This window comes from Phoenix dactylifera, chromosome 9 (assembly GCF_051530095.1).
Source record: "Phoenix dactylifera cultivar Ajwa chromosome 9, Ajwa_hap1_PhDact_Kaust_v1.1, whole genome shotgun sequence".
In the NCBI taxonomy this organism is placed as follows: Eukaryota; Viridiplantae; Streptophyta; class Magnoliopsida; order Arecales; family Arecaceae; genus Phoenix; species Phoenix dactylifera.
In genome coordinates this window covers 1,268,973-1,279,484 of record NC_143198.1, presented here as the reverse complement: position 1 = coordinate 1,279,484, position 10,512 = coordinate 1,268,973, and positions in this window count along the sequence as shown.

Sequence of the window (10,512 nt, the reverse complement as noted above, 5' to 3'; positions counted from 1 at the left end):
TAGTATTTTAAACTGCTGTCAGCAAATCATGCTCAAACTCTTGCCTTCAGAAAACAATATGCTCATTGTTTGGTCTAATATTCTGTCTGAAAAGTTGCACTGAACATTTCTATGCGAATGGAACTTAAGCCTGTTTTACTGTATAACGAGATCTCTATTGGATAAAAGAATTGAGATATTTAACCAGACAGGTTCCATAGGTGGCAGTTTGATGAATGATAGTTACAGCTTCTTTAATTTCCTTCGTCTTCACTCCTTCCCAGCCTTAGTTTCTAGAGGAATGAAGAAAGGTGGCATAGCTTTTACTGTTTAACAAGCAAAGGAGCGTTCTTCACCACAGGTTTACATGCTCTGGACCCCTCTTTTTTGGCCCACAGTTTTCTTGGCTACAGTGTTAAATGATTTTCTTCAGCCGTGAAAGATAATTTCCACGATGGATTTTATTTTTCACAGTTAAAAATTGCTTTCATGCATTTTTGGATTAGGTTGGTTGTCATGTTGACATTGTGAAGTCATATTTTGTATCATTCTATTTGTTTCCAGGAAGCAAATTCAAAGTCATATCACGGTAGCTGAATTGGACAAAGTTTGGATGCCAAACAATCCTTGGAGATTGAATCCAAATGCATAATGATGTCTTGATTCTTCAGTGGGAGCTAAATCGCTATCATTCATTCAGTGTTGGGATTAGTCAAAGTCCTACTTCCAGATCCAACTCTTTCAAGAGGTGCAGTGAGTGTTTCTGATATTTTCTGGATCTTCTGAAACACAGCACTGTCGATCGGGATTTGGACATTTTAGTGACAGAAACCCATGGTGATGCCCCCACCGGCATTGAATAAATGTCGACCGTTACTTTTTCATGGTTGGAGACATGTCAACAATTGAGTGCATGCTTTGTTGCATCAGGACGTCAGCAGGGCACCACCAAAATTATCAGGATGTTAGGGGCAAGTCATGAACAAGAAAGAGAAAGGTTTGCGTTTGTGGTCACTGGTAGAGAGCCAAATGTGGTGAGTGACATGTAACATTCGTTTTGGACTGTTAAAATTCCAAGTGATTGTTTTGTATAGCTTCAATCTCAAACAATTTGCTACTAGAAATCACATAATATCTCTTGCTTCCTCATGAGGGTCTACTAGAAGTGAAAAAATAATCAGGTGGATTTGGTTTACCAAGATGTGGAAATGGCTGTAGCCTTGCTTTTGCAATAGTGAGCACCCACATGACCCTGTGATTGATCATCAATGTGTATATAACACTAGCCTGAGGTGGGTTTTTCTTTTGAGTTTTTTTTGCATGAATACCCTCCGAATATCGAATTTTGCATGAATACCCTTTTAAAATTGATATTTGTATGTGTATCTTCGTAAAACACTTGTTTTGCTAAAATGACTAAAGTATCCTTAATGGATAGATGTGAAAAAAAAAACATGTATAAAGTTATCGTGGTAAAGGACAAAAAAGTAATTTCAAAAATTTACTTTTTTTAATTAAAATAATATATGGTTTTTATTAATGGTGTTAGAAGAACCGTTATATTAGGAGCATTTGTGCAAAAATAGTATTTTGTAAGGGTACAAAAATAAATATAAATTTTAAGAGATTATTCGCACAAATTTAAATTTTTAGAAGGGTATTCATGTAAAAAAAAAAAATCTTTTTAATGGCGCAAAGTATTATTTTTCTTATGTGTTTTTCTTGTCTTACTAGCAAGCTTCTGCACACCTTTAAACTGCAGCATGCTTGCTAGCATCAGCCATAGCATGATTTTTTTTTTTTTATTTTGTTCTAATTTTTCATTGATTTTTTCCGACTCTGTGAATTATATTAATTCACAAGAGCTTAGGTGATTTAATGCGACGAAATCCTAAGGTTCTAATCCCTTATTTGTTTATTTTCTACTTGTATATCAATGAATAGAAAATGGTCAGTAGACCTAGCTTTAATAATTCTGGTACATGTAACCTATGGTTGGCATCCATATATGTGGACCTAGGTATTATTGGTGACAAGTTTGAACATTTTTTTTTTCAAAATGATTGGATATTTTAGAACGCCCTTGATGCATGACTCCAAAAATTGACCATGCCAAAAAATTTAATATAAGTTAATAGCAATTTTTTCATGGCATGCAGCTCTCGCAGACAACCATCCCCATCTTTCCCTGTTGTTAAGCAACATCACACTTTAACAGGTAGGGAGTGAGGACCAGGAGGCATGGGATGTGATGTTCGCTTCTCAAGGAGGGCAATTGTGACGTGGCGGTTTTCACTCACAAAGGTTGCTATTATAACTAATATTTATAAATTAAACCAAAGGTGGACAAAAAAATTGTGATGACAGTGAAGAATTCTACTTTGAAAAATTGAATTGAAAGCATGGGAAAGTAACTTGGATGTTGGAAGTAAAACAGCATATTGGGTGTAACATAAAAATGTTAAGACTTTTGGCATGAAGGTTTTGAAATAATTGGCTTGAGATGGTGACTGTGGCTCAAAATTTCAGAGGCTATGTACACCAGGAGACAAGATTTGTCACGGATTAGAAGGTTGGTGGATGATATCCACATGCCACGCCTTTTTCGAGATTTTATCATTATGGTAAGGGTGATAGGCTTTGCCCTCTATCTGATTAGAATGGATGGGGTGAGGGCAGATGAAATTTTTAGTTGGATCAGATCTAGCATTGAGCTGGTGAATCTTTGCAACCACAAATTTAACATTCTTGTATTACTCATTTTTCCTCCATTTCTCTTCTGTCCAATGCATGTTGGTTCGTGATTGGCCTGGTTCACTGCTGAGTTAGCGCATATGATCCAACCAATAATTCCTCGTAGCCCAAGTGGCAAAAAAACGGACTAATTTTTATAATCCACATTTGACTTTGACAACCCTAAAGGCTTATATATACACACACACACATTAATAATAGAAGTTTTAATGGTTAATTACTTTTTTTTTTTTTTTTGCTGAAAACGGGTTTTCATACAGTACGTGTACGAATACACCCAATAAAGTCAAAAAAAGCTAACTCACGGAGAGCCAGTGGCAGCTCCCCCTTCCCCACCCAAAAGGTGTACCCTGAATGATGAGCCGCGAAGGCAGTCCAAGATAGGTTAAGTGGCTTTGAGGCAGTTCCATGTGCCTCTTCTTAAGGAGCTCCATTGATACATCTGGTGTTCTTGTATCATTTCAGTCATTGCCTAGTTAAAAAACCTTCTACCCATCATTAAATGCTCTCAAGCAAAATGTCTAGCCTCATTATTATTTTTTCATTATAATTGTTATATAATAGAAATATTTGATTATATTTAAAATTATTAAAATCTTATAGAAGAAGCGAAAAATAATAGAAAAAGATAGAGAGAAACATGATTTTATTTTTCTATTCCATCGTATTTGGTACATCTCAGAAGTTATATATATTCGTGTATAGAATCAATACAATAAAAATAATATATGCTGATATAAAATCATGCTAATAAAGAAAAATATTACTTGCTGATACAAGTTCTTATGTGATCCTTATAATCAATCTAATAAGGTAATGCTAACAAAGAAAAATATTATCGATAGATATAGGATCACGCTAATAAATAAAAATATTATGAATTGATGCAAGTTGTTACGCGGTCCATAAAATTACGCTAATAAAAATTATTATTGCTTATCAAAATAAATGATATTTTTAAAATTGAATTTCTATATCAACAAAAAAAAACAGTTATTCAATTAACAAATAATAATTTCGGCAAATAACAAACATATATTCTTCTATATTTTTATTATTTTTATTCAAACTAAACTTGATAAAATAAAAATACATAAAGAATGACTCTCTCTTTTTGTGGTACTGATACTGTTGAAATCTATGTAAAAAAAATAAGTTACCATATGGGATCTAGAAGGACATCATTCTATTATCTTTTTCTTCGTTTTAACGTGTAACGCGATCCAGGATGCTTTTATTTAGATCCACGATTGTACTGTGGATGTGGGCCTCGGCCCCCATTCCCCATTGCTCCCCTTTAACCTTGCGGAATTTTTGGGAACTTTTATGGCGCAGAGACAGCGAGGATCGATCCAAATCTGGGAGGTTCCAAAATTGGTGCCCACGGTCACGTCGTGTTTGTGGGCCCGGCCCAACGAGATGGACCCATAACTATTGCCCGTATCAAAGGTCGCTGTTTGCGATACATGTGCTTCACCATATAACTATTTTAGAATATATTATTTTAGTTGGGACCCAGCCAACTTCCGTCTGCTTTCCCCATCGTGATCCCCCTCTCGTTTTCACCGTTTCCGGCGTCCAGGCTGCTGACTTACCCCTGCCGAATGAATAGGCGACTTTAAAACGGCACTCGGCAACAGGACCGCTGGGTAACAGACTGGGTCCCGCAAAAAACGTCCGGACTGTACGCGAAATATAAAGCTAGTATGTGCGGTCTTCGGTCTTCTCACCACCGCGTGGCCCGGGCCTCCATCGATCCGGAGTTCGCTGCGGTGGGGTCGGTTCCTGCCATCGTGGCCCGGCGGACACCACGGGGTCATAAGAAAAGGACGCAATTGGACGCAAACAGTATATTTCAGCATTTTCTCGTTAAACAATATGCTCCAATAAAATGACCATAAACTCTAGTTTACCTCGAAGAAATTAGGCTAAGATAGAATATTATAACTTCGTCGTTTTTGGATTACTCAAAACGAATCTGATCATACATGGACCATATTCTAATTGCATGCCTGATTCTGCACGCCAGGGAGGATTCTATAAGTTCGAAGGGTTGGGTTTCAGCTTTCAACTGAAGCAAGAGTCTCATGTTAGAGCTAATGATTTGCAATGCAATGTTTCAAAAGAATTGGTGGAGTTAGGACCATAAGAATGAAATGGTCGGATGATTCATAAGAGATTAAAATTGATTGGGGGAAATACTGGATACCCTGACCTCGAGCTGTCGAGCATGATCGACCTTTCTATCCTCGGACGTAAACCGAGACAAACGACTTCGACTCTGACCGAAGAGTCGTCGGCCATGGAGAATAACCAACATGCGTTGACAAGAGTTGACAGCCTCAACAATCAACAACCTTAGCAGTCCGCAGTTGTAGGGCATCACATTCTGCGCCCCACTAGCACACTCCACCGCCTACGAGGACTAGCACGTACGTCGCGGCCATACAACTGGCTACTGCTTGACCATCGTTGCACGACATGTCGGCTTAGGTAACGACAAACTAGCTTCTTTATATAAGGAGAACAATATAGAGGGACCTCAGGTATGCAATATATATATAATACGCTATCCTTCTCACGTAGCCCTTACTCTACTTAAATCTCTCTTTTTTATACTGTTGTCTTATTGATCTGATTTAGGCATCGGAGGGTTTCCGTCGGAAATTTTCTGACAAGTGGACTTCTTGCACGCCACCTAGCAAAGGAGTCCAGCGCCCAATGCCTCAACTAGCTTGCTCCGCCCATCTCCCGCTGGTCTTAGGAACGTTTGAGCTGCGCTTTTACTTTGGTCCAGATACGGCGGCAACAGAAGTGTTATAACCGTTAGAGAGGTCTAGTTTCATCACCCATCAATTGTTTACAAAAATATTCCATCACCCACTATGCGCTGCATAATGATAAGTGATTTGATGAAGCAAGACATGTATATATTTGGACTAGATATGACTTAATGGTAAGTGATATATTGCATAGATATTAGGCCATCTGAATTAGGCCTCTCTAGTTCAAACCCACTTGAAGAGGATCCTCACTCGGTTTAAAGCATGAAACAAGCTACATTTATATTAAATAATTAGTGTGTGTATATATATATATATATATATATAATTGGCCAGGCTCTTCTATTGACTATCCTCGACTTGACTATAAATAAGTATTCTTGCCACTCTGAGCTGGAGAAATCGAACATGCTCCCATCTAGAAAGATTAGACAGGCTGGTGAATGACGAATGATTGGTTGTGGCTAATACGGGACAAAGAGATTGCTTAACTGCTCAAATCATTAGAGGCAAAAGTAAATTGGATAATATATGTCTAAATTTATTTTCATATCTGAATCTATCCGAATATAGTTAGAAATTTGAGCATCTGACTAATATCTGTATCAGTATCTATATCTGTTAAAGAAAAATGGAAATGGATATAGATAGGCAACTATCCAATCCATATCCGAATATCCGATTCAATTTGTAACTATATTTAATTTTATATGACACTCATGAACATTTAAAGAAAATAGATGACCATATTAACATGCTATTAACTTGATTTATCATCCACTTAATAACATTTTTGATTCTATGGCCATAAATTTTAATTATTTGATTTATATTCATATTGGTATCCATATTTTCGGTATCTAATTTGTATCTATTTAAAACAAATATAGATATAAATCTTTGCATCCGACTAACATCCGTATCCTTATCTTTATTCGTCAAGCAAAACAAATATAAATATAGATATACTAGTATTCGATTCGATTTCAATCCTATAGATCATGCAGTAACTATTACACACACATCACAAGCTATAACCGTCTTGCAACATGTCTTATAAATGCGCAAGGTCGCAACTATCTTTTTAATGAACTTTAACTACTTAAACATGCTTTAGTCCAAAGATACGTGGCCTGCTGCTGTTGATCAGTCGGTCTACTTAGGTCGGCATGATATGGCTCAAGTCGGCATTTTAATCCCTAATTAAGATAAGCAGTTCAGTGGAATGCCGAGGTTGCGGTAGTCACAAGCCTATGCCACATGAGGTGCAACAACTGTAGCGAATAAATTGACTCATCCAAGACTTGTCACCACCCAAATTTCCATTACATGACCGAGTCCGTATAGCTGGGGTAAGAGATTCAAGACTTAGGGGGGAAGTATTCTTTTTTCCCACCTCATTCAACCTATTGCCTGCTACGTTTCCTCATCCAGAAAAGCCGAACACCTACCCCACAAAGAATCTTAGAAAATAAAATTAAAAAAAACACAGATGCATTGAAGTCCATGTCACCTTTCCGTGAAAGTTGAAACATTGCCTCTTCCTACTTACCGTAAACAATTCCACAAAGCAGTTGCTCCCCTTAGTATGTTACTAAAATTCCATAGCACAATGCTGATGCTCTGATAATATAATGCAGAACCGTCAACTCGGCTCCGTTTCTTCAGCAGCTTTCCATTAGCTTTTGAATCGAGGCATGCAATAACAGGTACGTGGGGCCCTTAAAATAATGATCCATCCTTCCTCTCACCTTTCCGCCACTCGGGCCGAGTGAAACCAAGAATTATGGCCATCTTTGACAATTCCCAGACCGAAAGGAGATGCACATCATACTCCTTTGTCGATTTCACAGAGACTATATCTGCTGTTTTGAACGATAATAACATAAACAAGCCTACACTCTGGAGTTATCTTAATCATGATGATAATGATGATGCTGTGATTTATAATTAAGCTCTTTGGGTCCATGACTACCTGCGTTATCTCAAGGCAGGCATGCAAATCGAAACATGTCTATCTAATTAAAAAGAAAGTATATCTCCTTAAAGATTATTTAATTTTAGATTACTTTTTTCTGAGCAACTGCCATCTTCCGAGAAACTACTGCAAAAAAGACAGATTGGCCATTGATCAAAATAAAATAAAATTATAGTATAAAGGCTCGTGCTTTTGTCACATAGGCTTATTCTATGGCAGATTTTAGGGACAACAAGAAAGAATTACTATTTATTAGTCATAGGGTGCTTACTTGTAGAACAGGGACTATCCCTTCTATTGAAAGGATATGTCTACGAGACAGAGGAGATGTGGGCTTTGTGATTAGAAGTCGTGACTCCGGGTTAATTGCAGCTGGGGCGACGCACCTTCGACATGATTGCCATAGCAGCAGAGCCAAGAGCAGCATAGGAAGACATCATCTATGCGAGACATGCTCGGGTGTTGTTAGCATTTACTTTGAAGGACACTGTGTTATGGTGACTGAGTGGATACAGGACGAGCACGGGTGTGGGGATGGACTCCCGTTGCTTAATGGCATCCACAGGTTGGTGACAGATTGTGGCTTATTTTTGGCTGTTCATGTGTTCTGAAAGATGAATAGAAATGTAGATTGGACTGTCTCTTTTATTGCTCAACATTTAGAAGAGATTTTTTGGAAGAGTTATATTGTAGCCCCTCCTCCTCTTTGCCATCTCGTTTCTCTTGCCATTATTGGCCGTACTCATGCAAAAGTTGTGTGAGTAGCTGTTGTACCTAAAAAAAAAAAAAAAAAAGAATATGTCTACTCTCCCAAAGAGGCATGCTTTGTGTTTGGTTAAGAAATAAGTGGAGGAAATAAAATGTATTTAATACAAGCTAAAATCCTTTGTATCTTGAATTTTCTCACAAAAATCAAATTGTCATCGGATTTTTTGGGTATTTGTAAAGTGGTTAAGAATTAAATGAAAATTGAATGGAATAGGACCAACCTTATTCCATGGTATAAATCCATTCCACCATTTTGACAGTATAGAAACCCCATTAATTTGCCCGTAATTGGCAAGAATTTAAGAGGATATCTCTCAAGTGGATGAATGTTCTCACTTGTCTTGCAACGAAAACATCACATTGGGGACTTCCAAATTTCTATAAGTATTCTTTCTAATTAAAAAATAGAAGGTAATAAAATAATGCCGGGGTTACCAAAGCTCATGCCAAGCTTGGCTGCCTCGAACTAATTATTTAATTGATGCCCCAATAACAAACGATTCCTTTGATTTGCCGAAAGAAGAGGAGAGGAAAGATGGTCAATAAAAAAAATAATAAAATGATTTATATTTGGTTGAAAGTTTCAAATAAGATAGATAAGAAAGTAGTTTTTTTTATAAAAATAAGTTTCACCTTGTCTTGAAAAATAGAAAATCGTATAGGACATGGGAGACCCATTTTCCCAGAGAATTAAGATAAAATTATTTTTTCCCACAAAAATACCCTTCATCCTAGTGGTTTATTTTTTTACTTAATTTATCAATAACATAAAAAATATTTTATATAATTTTTTTAAGAAAGCAAATATCCAACCAAATATTAGTTGTTTAGAAAAGTATGTTTTCTATGCTATTTTTTTATGGTCAATCAAATATAGTAAAATATTTTTATATATAATATATTAAAATATTTTAAAAAATATATAGCTCATGTAATTTTTTTTTTGTGAACCAAATAAATTCAACAAAAGAGAATTGATATGGGGGATATGTACCGCCAGAGCGGTGAATGGTAAAATATTAGCTTGCTTCTAAATTTGGTTCGCAATCTCAGAAGGTTCCGATTTTTTTTTCTTTTTTCGATGTCAAATTATTGGATCGTATTCGGCATATCCCAAAGCTATTCAGATATTTTCTTTCCATCCATTGCACAACTTTTAAAGTATAATTATGGTGGAATCGTGCGAAGGAAAGGAATCCTTCTTTTGCGGGAACGATGCCACACTCACCTTCCAAGAGTGAGTCTGTGGTGACGTGGCAGATAAGTAGACGGGAACGTGACTCCTCCGAAAGTGAGGGCCGGACCGGCGCGTTGCACGCGACAAGCATGAGCAAAAGGGATTCGGACTTCCGACAAGGTGGGTCCCATGGAGCTCCGGGACCCACCACATATAAGACGACGCGCGAAATCGCGTTGGCGTCTACGTGTCCATAAACGACGAGGGAATCCTGCGTTGGCTCTGCCACATGGCACCGTAACTTTGCTCCTTTTTAATTTATGGACGTGACAGGTTGGCAGCCACCAGCTGATATGGCAAGCTCATCAGGGGATCCACGTGCCAATGAAACAGTGTCATCTTGGTTAAGATCTGTGCAAGCGATGGAGTTCGGAGAGCTTTGCGATCTGTGCTATACTCATAAACATACGTGCGTGCATGGACATACACCCAACCCAATGTTCTGTTCATTTATATATCTGCACTTTCCAAAGAGACACAGCAGCTCATTTGTCAACAAAACAAGAGCTTGACTTTAGTTGGAAAAGCCAAATGATGCATTTGTTGGGTTTGGAATTATCCATTTTTAAATAAATGAACTATAATTATGCGACTAAGTTATCGTGTCTTCGGAATAAAAAAGTTATAATCTAAAGACTTATTTTTTTTAAAAATAATAACAAACCAACAACCATCATACAAAGTTTTTTACTTTATTTATTTTTTTTCGACGTTTGAACAGTCAGTGCGGTGGCGGTGGTGGTGACGGGAAGTGGGACCGAATGACGTCGTCATAACTCCACGTGGGAGATACGCCCAAGAAGGCCCCCGCGAGGAAATTGTACCCCGATCGGCAGCAGTCCCAGCGGGCCCCACACACCCGTGGCGAATTCCGTGACGTCCGCCTCCAGGCAGCAAACGGATCACTGCCACCGTCGGATCAAACGAATCGGACGGTTGCCGCTGCAAGCCACGGCTCGACCATTTTCTGCCGTACGGCAATTCGCCACATCATCCTCGAGATCGAACGGTTC